General features: G+C 36.5%; 1 long non-coding RNA gene across 1 annotated transcript; it reads right to left on the bottom strand.

The window, feature by feature from the left end:
* Window positions 1-4,381: 4,381 nt before the first annotated feature.
* On the bottom strand, window positions 4,382-12,691 carry LOC311089110. The gene is made up of 3 exons (XR_014607639.1): window positions 12,118-12,691; window positions 10,840-10,862; window positions 4,382-5,150 (listed from the first exon to the last, which is right to left on the bottom strand). It is a non-coding gene; the product is annotated as an uncharacterized lncRNA (long non-coding RNA).
* Between the last annotated feature and the right edge of the window lie 2,087 nt (window positions 12,692-14,778).

Below are 14,778 nucleotides of genomic sequence, written 5' to 3'. Positions count from 1 at the left end.
TGGTCAAAGAAACACTGCCAGTTTGTGAAATAAATTCAACATCAGCTGCATTTTCATTTCTTGGGCATTCAGACAACATTCCTCTGTTCTCTAGTTTACATGTTTCATTCACAAGTATTTGATCTGTGCTTATGAAATCCGTCATAAAATGACTGCAACTTGCCATTTCTGAGTTTACACCTTTAGGCTATGTTCACACTTAGCGTCTTTTTTCAAACTGTCAGCGTCTGTTCTACATTATAACCCTATGGAGTAAACCGTTTTTTCAAAAAAGTCCTGAGCGCTTTTTTAGACGCCACCGCCGGCGTCTTTTTCTGCAGCTCAGAGCGTCTTTTTAAGTTAAAAAAAGTTCAACTTTTCTGAAAAGAACGCCCTACGTCAAGCGCCTTTTTGACAGCTGACCAATGACAAGCGAGTAGCGAGACCTGTCGTTTCCAGAACAACAAGAAAAAATGGAGACGGTGCCGGTAGATAAACTAATCGTCCTTGTTTCGGAGCACAAGGAGCTGTTTGATATGAGTACAAAACTCTATCATAACATACATCACAAAGAGGCTGTGTGGGCACAGATTGGACGGATCCTTGGTTATTCAGGTAAGGTTATCATCTACTACTTGTCGTTAAAATTATCACCTAGCTATTAGCTAGCATTAAGGTTCGCTCAGCAATAGTTATCAATACCGTAACCAGCTGGTAACAGCAGCTGTCAACAACTGTAACCTTTTAGGCGATGCTTGCGTCGGAAATGGAAGTACTTGAGAGATAAGTACAAGCGCGAAAGGAGAAATGAGAAAGACAGGAGAAGTGGTTCTGAGGGAGGCTTTAAACGGCAATGGAAGTTCATGGGGGTCATGTCGTTCCTGGATCCCCATGTCCAGGATAGGCCGAAATCTACAAATTTTGAAACACCAGAAAGCATTTTAAATGCAATGTGTGAAAGTGCAGGAGAAGAGAGTGAGGTAACAAGCTATGTAGTCTTTATCAGCATTTATCTGAAATAGAAATCTTTTGTAACATTATAACTGTCTTTATCATCACTTTCGATCAATTTAAAGCTTCCTTGCTAAATACAATTTCTATAATCCCCCAAATATAATTCCCCCCAAAATAATATAATATAATTAATAATATATATACCTATATGTGTATATAGACTCCAAGCTTTTGCATGGTATAGTTTATGATGTTACAAAAGATTTTTATTTCAGATAAATGCTGATCTTTGGATCTTTCTATTCAAAGAATAATAAAAAAAATGTACTGTTTTAAATGTTGATGACAATAATAATAATAATTATAATAAAATGTTTCTTGAAGAGCAAATCAGAATATTAGGATAATTTCTGAAGGATCATGTGACAGTGAAGACTGGAGTAAATGGTGCTGAAAATTTAGCTTTGATTACAGGGATAAATTACATTTTAAAATATATTCAAGTAAGAAAACATTTATTTTAAATATAAAAAATTTACTGTTTTTGCTGTAATTTGGATCAAATAAATAGTGAGCAGAACAGACTTCGTTAAAAAACATTACTGTCCATAATCGTTTGACTGGTAGTGTATTTATTGGTGTGTTGTCTTCTCTTTTTTTTCCCCCAGGGTGCAATGGGTGACTCAGTGGTCAGCGATCCACCAAGCCCTGGTGGACACCAGCCAGCACCACCACCACCACCACCACCACCAGCACCAACACAGGAATCTACTCCAGTTCGACCTCAGCCAAATCCTTCTCCAGCATCAAGGGGAAAAAGGAGGGAGGTAGCCCCAGGTCTCACCCCGTACCAACAACAAGTGCTGCAGTCTATACAGCAAGATGTAGATGAGCATGAGCACTTTCTGCTTAGTTTTGCACCAGCATTAAGAAGGCTTGAGCCTCGCAAGCAGGCTATGGCGAGGCTGAGAATGCAAACACTGTTCTTTGACTTGGAATTTGGTGAAACGTCTTAGATTATCAGTTGTCCATAGTGTTATGGCTATAGCATTACTATTAACTGTAATAATAATTTACAAATATTAAATTTTTGTTTTCAGTAAAAGCACAATGGTAATAAACTTTTACTAAAAATCTGTTATGCGTTTCATTTTGTTCTTTAAGATATGGAAGAGGTTTTGTAAACATCTAAAAGCATTGCCCATGCCACAGATACTGCTGCTTAATTTGTTGTAATAATTACATGAACCATTTTGAGGTAAATACTGATTTATTGCAATGACAACAATTGTAGAATGGGATGGTGGCAAAGAATGCAAAGGTAGACTCCATGTATGCACAAATTAGCAACATGGGGAGGGAGTATTTTGTAAGTAACATACATAAACATAAATACATAAACAAACATACAAATACTGAAAAACTGATACTTGAAACAGTCTGCAATACAACAACAATACATTGTGTAAAGTGTGTTTTGTTTTTAATAGCGATAGAACTGAGTATGTTAAAAGTAGATATTTTGGGTAGCTCTTAAAAGAGCTGTATGCTCCATCAGTAGCGGTCTTGCCAGGGAACTCGACCAACTGGAGACATGAAGTACTCCGCAAACCTATCCCTCACAGCTACAGCATCTCTGCTGGCATTATTGGTGCCAAGCCAGGGTGCATCCTGCATTCCTAAAGATGGCTCTGTGGTCAAAGTTAGAGCAGGAGCTGTGAGCACATCTCTCCTCAAGAAATTGTGAAGCATACAGGTGGCCTTCACAATATTCTCAGCCACCTCCGGAGACACTCCCAGTACCCTGCGATATACTCTCCATTGTGCTGCAAGTATGCCAAATGTACACTCCACCATTCTTCGAGCATGGGAAAGACGAAAATTAAAAACTTTCCTTTCTCCAGTGTTGTGTCCAGGGTAAGGGCGGAGGATGTTACGGCACAGCGGGAATGCTTCATCTGCGAGGAATACATATGGCATGGCTCCAAGATGCTCTGCTCCAGGGAGGGGAGAGTCTTCAGGTATCCTCAGGCTGCTCTGGCGTAGGGCAGATCCAAAGGCAGAGGCAGCCAGTGTTCCTCCATCACTGTTTCTACCATAAGCGCCGATGTCTACAAGCCTGAAGCGATACCTGGCATCAACAACTGCAAGGAGAACTATTGAAAATGTCCCTTTGTAGTTGTAGTATAGGGACCCGCTGGATGGAGGGGCTTCGATGACTACATGCTTCCCATCCATTGCTCCAAGGCAGTTGGGGAAAGCCGAAAGATGTTGGAACTCAGCAGCTATCCCTCTCCACTCCACTCTAATGGCACCTACCCTGAAGCCAAAGGCAATAGACCGGAAAGAATCGCCTGTTGCCAAATACCTTTAAAACAGATGAGAGATTTTATTTAAAACTATTATAAACATGGTCTTATGTTAATATTTATCCATCTTATTTGTCAACAACTAGAACATTCTATCATTTACAGAGACTACAAGATGCACAGCATACATACATACATACATATACTCACATACATATACATATATATATATATATATATATATATATATATATACACACACACACACACATCCTTATACAAGTATACATAAGTATATATTTAATGTCCTTTCATGTAAACCTAGCATTTAAAATTTTACTAAGTAACGAACGTTATGTAGCTAGTACCACCTGTTAAAAGAGGGATTAAAAAAAAAAAAAAAAGTCAGGCGACTCACCTTAAACAAATGCAGAGACGTTCCTCCGCGCTGATGGTCTCCCTGAATTTTGTCTGCGTTTTTGCAATCGATGGTGCAATGATTTGTAGCAGGTCTTCAAACTGACTTTTGTGTAGTCTAAAATATGCCACAAACCGTGCATCATCCAACCGGAGCTCCTGGACTAAATTGTTGTAAGCACCATACAGTTTCCTTCCCCGTATAATGTCGTGCACCCACAAACGTCTTTGTGAACCGACATTCTCCTCCCCGGTAACTTCAAAAGCCAACGCAAGAGCCAACTTTCTCTTTCTCGACATTTTTTGCATCACACAGCACTAGGCTACTGTTGCAGCTGTTGTTATAGCAACAAAAGACGCGCTCGGCTGCTATTTGTAACCGAACGCTGCCAGCGTTTTTTTTTGCTAAAAAAACGCCGTTGTCAACTTTTTCTTGTCAAAAAAGACGCTAAGTGTGAACAAGGCCTTACTCACTCTTTCTGCTTCAGTATTTTCCTCCACCACTGGATGGCACACCAATCGATCATGCTGACTGTGGTTGTCAATCACATTTGCCTGCACCCCAGTTACCTCAAATGAACAACTATATGCTTTCAAGGATGCACCCAGTCTCCTGAAATGAATGACCAAAGAGTCTATGCTAGGATGGAAAACCACTACACTCTTACCACGAGCTGAAACTGTTCCATCACTGAGTCGTGCATGTTGATCAATCACTGCATACCACGAACCTTGTCTGACAGCTGCACATATGGTTTGCCTTATGTTTACCAAACACGCATCAAACCTCTGGAATGCTTCATGTAATGCATCATCAAATGACATGGCAACACCTTGCAGACCTTCATCATATCGATTAATTCCAAACAACCCAGTATATGACACAGAAGAATAGTTTATTGAAAAACAACAATTATTCAGTGTGTGTGTGTCAGGCAGCTCAGCAACTTCTATGTAGCCATTCACAGGATCGTTGATTTTGCCTGCATCTCTCATGGCACTGTACAGGTCATCTCCAAGCATCAGAACACGATTCAGGTCACTCTGGGTCCATCGCAACACATTTTTCACCTTACACATTAAAATTGCAGTTAAACTGTTTGCTGCACATTGCCTGCCACTATTACCGCCAAAACAGTTAGCCCCCTGATGGAAAGAGCCTCTGATGTAAGATTTCTGTGGACACAAATCAGAAACAGCTTTCATAGTCATGTTAACAGTACTATTATGATCCATGTTTTTAGCATCATTGTTTAGTCCAGTAGTTAGACCAGTAGTTAGACCAGATGTATTAAAACCTCTTGCTAGACCAAATGTATTAAGACCTCTTGTTAGACCAAAGTTTTTATCCCCGTTGTGATGTACACAACGTTCAGTTATTTCTGCCAATTTTTTAAGAGGTGGCAGAGCCTCTTCGGGATCAGCAGCCATTCGGTCCGCCATCCTCTTTTTAGCTGCCTCAGAGCGCCGGGCTTTCTTTGTGCGTGGCATCTGTACACACAAAAACACATAAATTAACTTACACATTACTGCTTTCTAGTAAATAAACAACATGTTAAGGAAAAAATAATAATAATAATTTTTTGAAGATACAATGATTATATGCATAGATAAAATAAATATACAAGATAATTTGATTATAAAACAAAAAACTTCTGTATTTTTTTTTTTTTTTTTTTTTACTAAATTTTTAACTATTTAGGCTGGACACTCCAGCTGATTATAATACCCAAAAAGAACAAAATTAATTCTACACACAAAGACAATAACATTAACCTACGTGGTATATATGCTTTAAAATAAACACTGTATTATGAAAATGCACTAAATACCAAAGATAGTCAGCAATGCATCATGCTTTAAATATCCCCAAAAAACAATACAACTGAAAACACTTCTCAAACCAACTGCAGATGGCACAACCCTGTTTTACTTGGTCATACTGACATCTAGTGGTAGAAAAAATGTGTTTTATTTTATATTTATAACAATAAAGACTTTTTCCAAAGAATTTTCCAAATGTTTATTTCTTGACAAAATACAGTATGCCACATACTGCCCAATATAGCCTTTCAAACAAACATACCAATTGAATGCTAAGAAAAAAATAACGATTGATTATATACATGTTATACATTATATTAGTTTAAATCTCCAAATTAAAGGGATAATTCACTTTAAAATAAAAATTGTGTCATCATATACTCACCCTCATGTTGTTTCAAACCTGTATGAATTTCTTTCTTCTGCCGGACATTCTAAAAAGGAACATTCTAAATATCTTTCTTTCTGTTCAACAGAAGAAAGAAATTCATACAGTTTTGAAACAACATGAGGGTGAGTATATGATGACACAATTTTCATTTTAAAGTGAACTATCCCTTTAAAAATTAAGATGAAAGAAAAAAACCCTCAGTGTTGATAAGAGAAATGTTCTACAGGAACATACATTCAGTTTTCTCTCATTGTTTTATCCTGTAAAAAATGTTTTACATTTATATTCAATTATATACTATTATACCTTTACAGTTACTATTCTCATAAAATAGTTGAATTACATGTTGACTGTTAAACATAAATGTAACTGGTTTAACTGGTGCCGGATCAGTGATATTTTAAGTTTAATACAGACACATTAATGCAAAATGAAAAAACTTGCGAGAATTTGTAACATTTACATCAAGAATCTAACTGTAAAACGAATATTTTGCGCTGAGGAAATCCATATCACACTTTAAACACCACATGCAAAATGTCTGACAGGGCAAGCCATGTAAAACAATAGGTTGTGCCATGTGAATACTATCACTGACATTATCGCAGAACATGTCACTGTATGTTGTGAAACCTCCAGTAGTGATTGAAAGATGAATCGAGCAGCTATACTGCTTATCAATTGTGACACAAAATCCTAAACAAATAGCCTAATTTTGTGATATTTTAAGTATCAATAAAACACATTAAAGTCAGTAATATTTTTTTCCAAAACATATTACTTGTCACATCTATTTGATTGTCACTGAATGTTTTGTAATACCAGTGCTACTCTATGTTGTTTATCTCGCATTTATTTATAATTTATAAACTGCCTATTCTCTAGGAAAGACAAAAAAAAAAATCTATCATGGGTTACTACGAGTAATGCATTAACAGTCACATCCATAACTGTAAACCTTAATTTTTGCATGATGCTGCACACGCCAGTAGGTGTCAGTATAAGTAGCCTTTAGTGCAACACTGTCCAGCACAGGGCTTTAATCTCTGGCTTTAAAGGTGGGGTATGTAATTCTCTTTTTTGGCCATTTTTTTCAAAAACACTTAAAATCCTATTCCTAACCCACTTACAGCCACTGAGTTAGAAGCACTGAAATAAAAATTAAGCAATTTAATCATCTGTGGAACGGGCAGGACTCGAAAAACTCCAGCCAATCATTTCCAAGACCACCTAGAATCATTGGACAGTAAGTGCATCAATCAAACGGTCGTACCATCCCCCCCCCCCCATCCCATCCATGTCCATGTTCTTTGAATGGGTGGAGTCAAAGGAAAGAAGGTACGACCATTTGAGTTGTGTATTTTCAAAATCTGCCGGCCATTTTGCAAATCACATACCCCACCTTAAATATTTCGAAAATAATTTAATAAAATTATGTATAATAATGTTGTACACATTAACTCAGCGATGCCACAATCCATTGGAACATCACATGTTGATATATTAAAGCCACAAACGAGAATCTTGTGCTGGCCAGTGTTACACTTATACTGACACCTATTGGCATGTGTCCATGCAGCATCATGCAGAAATAGGCTAAAGGTTTACAGTAACGGATGCAACTTTTAATCCATTATTCATAGTGACCCATGATATATTTCATATCTTTCCTAGAATGGATAGTTTCTCACTTGAGATAAACAATATAAAGTAGCACTGGTATTATACAAAACATTCAGTGGCATGGCAATCAAATACAGACATGACACAATTAACACATTTGGAAAAAAATATTACTGACTTTAATGTGTTTAATTGTTACTGAAATATCACAAAATGTATTTATGATTTTTTGTCACAATTTTATCAGTATAGCTGTTCAGTTCATCTGTCAGTAACTACTGGAGGTATCACAACATAGGGGTGGTACACAGAAGTCACGGTTCGGTTCATACCTCGGTTCAGACATCACAGATCGGTACAATTTCAGTACAAATGAGAGAAAAGCAAAACAAAAATGCAGAAGGTATTTTTTATAAATTTCTTAAACCTTGTATTTAAAAAAAAAAAGTTTTATTAATAAGGGCATAGAACCAGTTTATTTTTAGTGCACTGACAATAGTTTTATATAATTAGTTTATTAATTAAAATAATAAAAAGACAAAAAGACCTTGCGATATGTTTGGTAATTGTACCTGAATGAATTTAAAATGAATTTGCCATATTTCAGATCAATATATTTGTATTCCTTAATTTCAATTAACTCTAACTTTATTCTTATCTGAATTATAAATAGGCTAATTGATTTCTGTATAAAATAATACTAACATTAAAAACACATTTGATTTTCTTTTTTAATCAGTGTATGTGTAACTTAAAAATAAACAGATTAATGCTCAGAGGACAAGAAATTAAAATCAATGCATTTAAAACCCACAGACTATTTTGAAATGGGGTTAGATATAGGTTTTACTTTTAAAACAGTGTGTGTGCGTGTGTGTGTGTGTGTGTGTGTGTGTGTGTGTGTGTGTGTGTGTGTGAGATTTTGGTTGGGTGACAGTTGTAGTTTGCCGTTTTAATTATGTCCCGTAAACAAAATGATGGAAAATGACAATGTTTCCACTGTTCGATCGCGGTCACACATCTCTCTCTCTCTCGCTCTCTCACTCACTCACTCACTCTTTGGATATAGTGTCTCAGTTGTAAAAAGGGTTAGGCAAAATAAGTCTTGACTTCAGCCTAAACCCCTTCGGTCAGGCATTACTTAGCATTTAAATTCCTAATGTACACATTTTGTATTTATCTTTCTAATGTACACATTTTGTTTTTTTCTTTCTTTGTTTTTTTTTAATATTGTATTATGTACAGGATCTTTGAATTACATGTGACCTAAGATTTAAATGTTCATAATGACCGAAGAAATAAACTACTACTACTACTACTACTCACACCCACCCACACGCACGCACACACACACACACACACTCCAGCTGAAAATAGAGGGTCAAATTCGACACTAGTCCAAAGCGAATAGGAGGCACGAAGCCAACGTTAAGCGAACGCAGGTTCAGAGCATAGGGTTCAGAGCGGTTCAAACATATCTATGGGTTCAGAGCATAGACTGTAAAAAAATATGGACGTAGTGTCCGTGACGTCACCCGTAGGTTTCTGAAGAGCATTTTTGAAGCCTAAAGTGGGCGGAGTCGGTCGTCGCCATCTTGGCCTCGCGTCATCTTGCGTCACTCTCGGATAACAGAAAATGGGCAAAGAGGCGGGGCGTGGGTGGCTGGAGAAGCCTGGCTATCTGAAACCACACTCACCGCTCGACGTGATCCAGTTAGCTCAGGCTAGGGAGGTAATGCTATATGCTACTGAAACTACCAAGTCTGCGACTGCACTGGGCCTCACGCTAAAGTGACAGTTGATGATGTAAAGCCAATTAAAAGTTCCTGTTTTTGCCCTTTGAAATATTATTAAAAGACATGGCTACAAGTGAGACTGTGTATCGTGATTCTGTACTATTCTGCTAGTTGAAAAATGTATTATGCAGTAACTATTACTCTGAGTGTGTGAGACAGTGATTTATGTGCATAACAGTTACATGTCAGTCACTCTTTTTTTATAGTCTATGGTCCGTTAGCGCGGCATCGCTCGTCAAGTTCGTATAGAGCTTATTCAGTCCATTTTAAATTCTGATTTTGGCCGCCTCTCAAGTGGGTTAAACCATAGATATATTACCTATGAAGTTCAAGTAAATGCTCTAGAAATCCGCACTCATTCAAGGATGTGCATTTATTGCATGGATGGAGAAAGCACCGACAGCTGCAGGATTTTATCTGACGGTACATAAGAATATTATAATCTGTTCCGTGAGAGCAGAACGAATGAGCCTTTATATCTATAACGTTAGACGTTTTTAAATCTGAAAACTCCAAAAACCAAATAAATTGTCAGACATCCATTAGTGCATGTTCACAGAGGAAAACAACTGAAATACAGCGCTGGTTGTTCTCTCGAACGATAACTTACTCGACGACAACGACGGAATCCTAAACCGTGGGCGAAGTAATGGGTGTATTAAATTGTATGAAATAATCCCGAAAAAAGCACAAACACTGCAGAGATGGCAAGTTCAGCAGCTAAAATTAGCTGAGGTGAAGTGACGCGGCTAACAGCAGACAAACGGCTAGCATTGACATCAGTGGCAATCCACCTGTCACTCAAAAGTGGACACACCCTTAATTATGCAGAACTTTACATATTAATCAACTAAACGGATGAGTTATAAAAAAATTCACCCCCCTCACAGTTGTTTTGAAGGGCAAAATTAGCTGTATAGACCAAAGCCACAGAGAGAACCAGGCTGTAAACATGTTTTTTTTTTCTGCTGTAAAGTTCGTAATTTTAACATGGGGGAGATACAGATTTGACTCACTTCTGCAGCCAGCCGTCAAGCGGCCAGTCAATGAATTGCAGTTTAACTCACTTCCGTGTTGGTTTCAAGAGAGAGACGGGAAGGTTGCCGCTTGGTTCAGAGCTAAGGCAGGGTTACAGATTAGGTGTCCCTAAAGAACCCGCGTATCTAACAGTAGTTCCGCATTACATTAATTAATTTGCACACGAGTTTTATTTATTTTTATACCGTGTGTTCTCCGTTTAAATTCATGCACCAAACCGTGACGCCCATACCGATTCGATTCAATATGAATACATGTACCGTTCTGCCCCTGTGACATGTTACGCAATAATGTCACTGACATGTCAATAGCACATGCCAATGAAGACTGAATGAGCCAATAACAATACTTACACAGACACACCATTGGCTTCTGTATGTCAGATACCATGTCAATTAATATTAATACCACCTCTCACATTTACACCAAATTTCCAAATGTTTTCTTATACTATACACTTTTGCCTATATATTATCACTATATATTATGAAAACAACTAACATCTTACCTCAATTCAGGTTACACTGTCTTCTGCAACATAAGAGTAAAAAAAAAGTGTTTATAAAACAAATGCAATTACATTTAAGAGAAATATATGTATACTTCAGACTCATGCAGGCTGCACAGTGTAAAAAAGATTTCTGCACATTGTTTTATATCAACAATTAATAAATTCTAACGATTTTAAACTAAATGTACATGCATCTTCAGTCTGTACTTGCTCAAACAAAACACACACACTGTGTACTATTATACAGTTATTATTTCTTACATATATATATATATTATCTTTATTTGTATCATGTTCAAAATGACCAAAGTTATATTTTCACAATATAAGGGATTTTATTTCACAGTAATAATATTTAAATATATATTTTATTAATTTCTGTGTCTGTATGTATGCATGTATATATAGACACACATATATTATACACACACTAAAATCAATTGTATACAATCAACAAACTGCTTTCAGTTTAACAACTGCTTTCAGTTTAAGTTCATTTAACAAAGCAAATAATATATATATATATTTATTTAAACTTGTTTCTTTTTTAATTACAGTATCACTTTAAGACCTCACTCACAGATTTAATATTGATGCACGCGTGTTCACTTAAAACTTGAGCATACAACAAGAATAGTAGTCAACACTTTTATTTCACCAGTAATGTTTCAGCATTACACCACTGAACTTCGATAGATTGCCAAATGAAAATTAATTCAGAATCCCGCGATGATTATAATTATTATGAGCATATCGACTTCTGTTTCCCAGCTTAAAACTCACTTTAACACCAAGCACGTCCCGCATCAGTAATGCAATTTTCTTCACTTCATCACACAAAGCTTTAGAAGCCATACTCTGTACAAACACATTAACCTGTAAATCTATAGAATTTGAATTATCATTATAATATAAAATAGGGTAACTATTTGGCAAAAATGTTATTCAACATATTTTGTGAACTATATAAAACATTAAGGTTAGAACATTAACAATTAAAGGAAAAAATACATGAAGCAATTAAACATTCAATAATAAGAATTATATGCATGAACTATTAAACTAATAAAAACGATCATAACACCAAAATGATTCAAACAGCAAATAACAACTTATTTTTCTCAAACGCTTGCCAAATAAATTTAGTACGCTACTGTAACAAAATGATGCCTTTATGCTACAATTAATCACAAAATACAACCACAAAACATATAAACAAACAAAAAACAAATTGATTTACGATTACATACAGAGAAACAACAACGCGTGACTTACCTTTCCAAAAAGTAGACAAAATGGCTTCCTTTCCGGTCAAAACGGGAGGATAATACCATAGACAGTATATAAACTGGACACAGCGACCCCATAGGTTTCAACGGAGAGAAGTGAAGCAAATTAGAAGCCCTCATTTCCTGATTGCCGAGCGTACTGCGCAGACTCAAACTGAGCTTGACGACGTGGATGTGACGTGAGCAGCCTGCCTGACAGTTGTAAGTTTTCTAGTAGCTGTGCCAAACGAAATCTGAACCATTCCCTTCCGAATCTTGCAGAGACGGAAAGCTTGAGTAGGAGCTGTCCATGAGCTAGGAGCAGGAGCAACGTCATGACTCTCTATGGGCTTCTCCCTTGACTTTATCGGACTTTATGCCTCCACGTCCCCCCGATTGACTATGAGCTTCTCTTCCTGTCTCTACGGTAATTTCCAGAGAGTCGCGTGGTTATGACGCAATCGTTAGCCTACTTTTACAAAAACTGCTTCTACGGGGCCATAACGTAAGATACAAGGTAATGGAGCCTTTTATACATTGTCGTGTTTCTTTAGAAATAAACCATGGACAAATGGAGTCTTTAAACGCCTCAGATGTAAAGTTATTCGCCGTCAAAGTGACGCCAAAATGAATGGGAGTCAATGGGATGCTAACAGCAGGTGAAGGCTTGTTAGCCAATTGTTAGCCTCTTCTTCTTCTTCTTCTTGCTTTTTTACGGCGGATCACAGACAAATATGTGCATTACCGCCACCTATCTTAGAAATGGACCATTGACACTTCCTAAACTATAACCTCTCAACCAACATAAATTCCCCTTATTTGAGAGGCATCCAGCTGCAGCCCCGCAGACTCACTTCTTGCTAGACACCAGTGGCTGGACACCAGTGGATGGACAGCAGACGTCATTTCCGTATCGTCATTCACTTTTCAAATTGACGTCATTTCCGTATCATCATTCACTTTTCAATTTTGACGCGCCATACAGATGTCAGCGGTAAGAAAAAATAATAAACTGTCGATGATTTATAGGTCATGTCAGAATTCAAATGCACAAACTAGCTAGTTAAAAAAAATCGTCTTGTTTTCAAGGTACTGTGTCGTGTTTTTTAAAGGTATTAGTGAACTCTGGTGTGCCTCAATTCTAGAGCTAGGTTGCTACAATAGATTTTCCAATTAAATCGTTCTTTGAGTGGTATGATTTAATATTGTAAATACGTTTTTTTTTTTCACTTGGATGTGTGAAGATTGTAACAAGACCCAGTTAACGAGATCTTATAGAACAGTCTTGGCAGAGAATAGTCTAAAATGCTAGGTTGTCTATGCACACGAGAGTTTGCTAGCTAGCTATGTTTTTTTGTTTTTTGTTGAAGTAGTACTTTTCCCTATGCACGTGTAAATGCCTGATGTTTAATATGTTTATGATGATGTTTAAAGTTTAAACACTTGTACTCTAAATAATATAGTTAAATATAAACATGCTCATTCTAATCATATTGTACATCTGTTCTTGCTTTAGGTGTGGTGAATGTCAAAAAACTGCCCCAGGCTGTAAGAGACATGTGTGTCCCTTTTAAAATTGTAGAATGCAGAAATTGCAGATGTTTTTTCAAAGATTGGGTGGGGTACTGTGGAAACGGAAGACGTGGAGACCTGCGAGGGTTTTATACAGACCCTGAATTTCCTGAGCATTGCCCAGACTGCCAGTTTTAGGGGGCAGGAATGAGGTGTGGTGTGCACAGTGTGCAAAAGTTTATTTAGAACTGTTCATGTTTTATTTTCTCTTGAAATAGGGACTTCCCCCACAACCTTACAGGCCTGACTGTGGCATCTTCATTCTGATGGTCAGATTTGACTAATTTTACTAATTAGATTGTGTAATTTCCAATAAATATTGCAAAACCTTGGAGTGTTAATTTGATCTGGATTGTTTGGTAAATTGTCTGATCATGTGAATCTACATATATTTTAAAAACAGAAGTGGTTACATTTACAACAAAAAAATAAGAATTGAATATCCAAATGGGCAAGGCAAAAAACTGTGGTCAATTAACATTAACAAAACGTTATAGTCCATTGATCTAGGCTGAATTTGAGTCACAAAAAATAGTGATATGATCTGAACAATATATATTTTCAAGGTGGTTCTTGTGAATGCAGTTTGCATGAATTATTGATGTTATAATATTAAGTATATTATTGAGAATTGTTTTATGTAAAGAGATATGATAAAGATCATATTTCAATTTGCACACAGCTTTTATATTATATATTTTAAGTCATAAAAGTAAAATGACAATACGGAAAAGACGTGTGCAATTAAGCCTGCAAAGAATGCTGTCTATCCACTGGTGAAAACAGAAAATAAATATGCTGTCTATCCATAGGTGAAAATATAAAATAAATATATGTCAATCCAGAGGTGAAAATATAAAATAAATATATGTCAATCCAGAGGTGAAAATATAAAATAAATATATGTCAATCCAGAGGTGAAAATATAAAATAAATATATGTCAATCCAGAGGTGAAAATGTAAAATAAATATATGTCAATCCAGAGGTGAAAATGTAAAATAAATATATGTCAATCCAGAGGTGAAAATGTAAAATAAATATATGTCAATCCAGAGGTGAAAATGTAAAATAAATATATGTCAATCCAGAGGTGA

Source organism: Abramis brama, assembly GCF_963993115.1.
Source record: "Abramis brama genome assembly, chromosome: 9".
Taxonomy (NCBI): domain Eukaryota; kingdom Metazoa; phylum Chordata; class Actinopteri; order Cypriniformes; family Leuciscidae; genus Abramis; species Abramis brama.
This window is presented reverse-complemented; position numbering and strand designations above follow the sequence as displayed.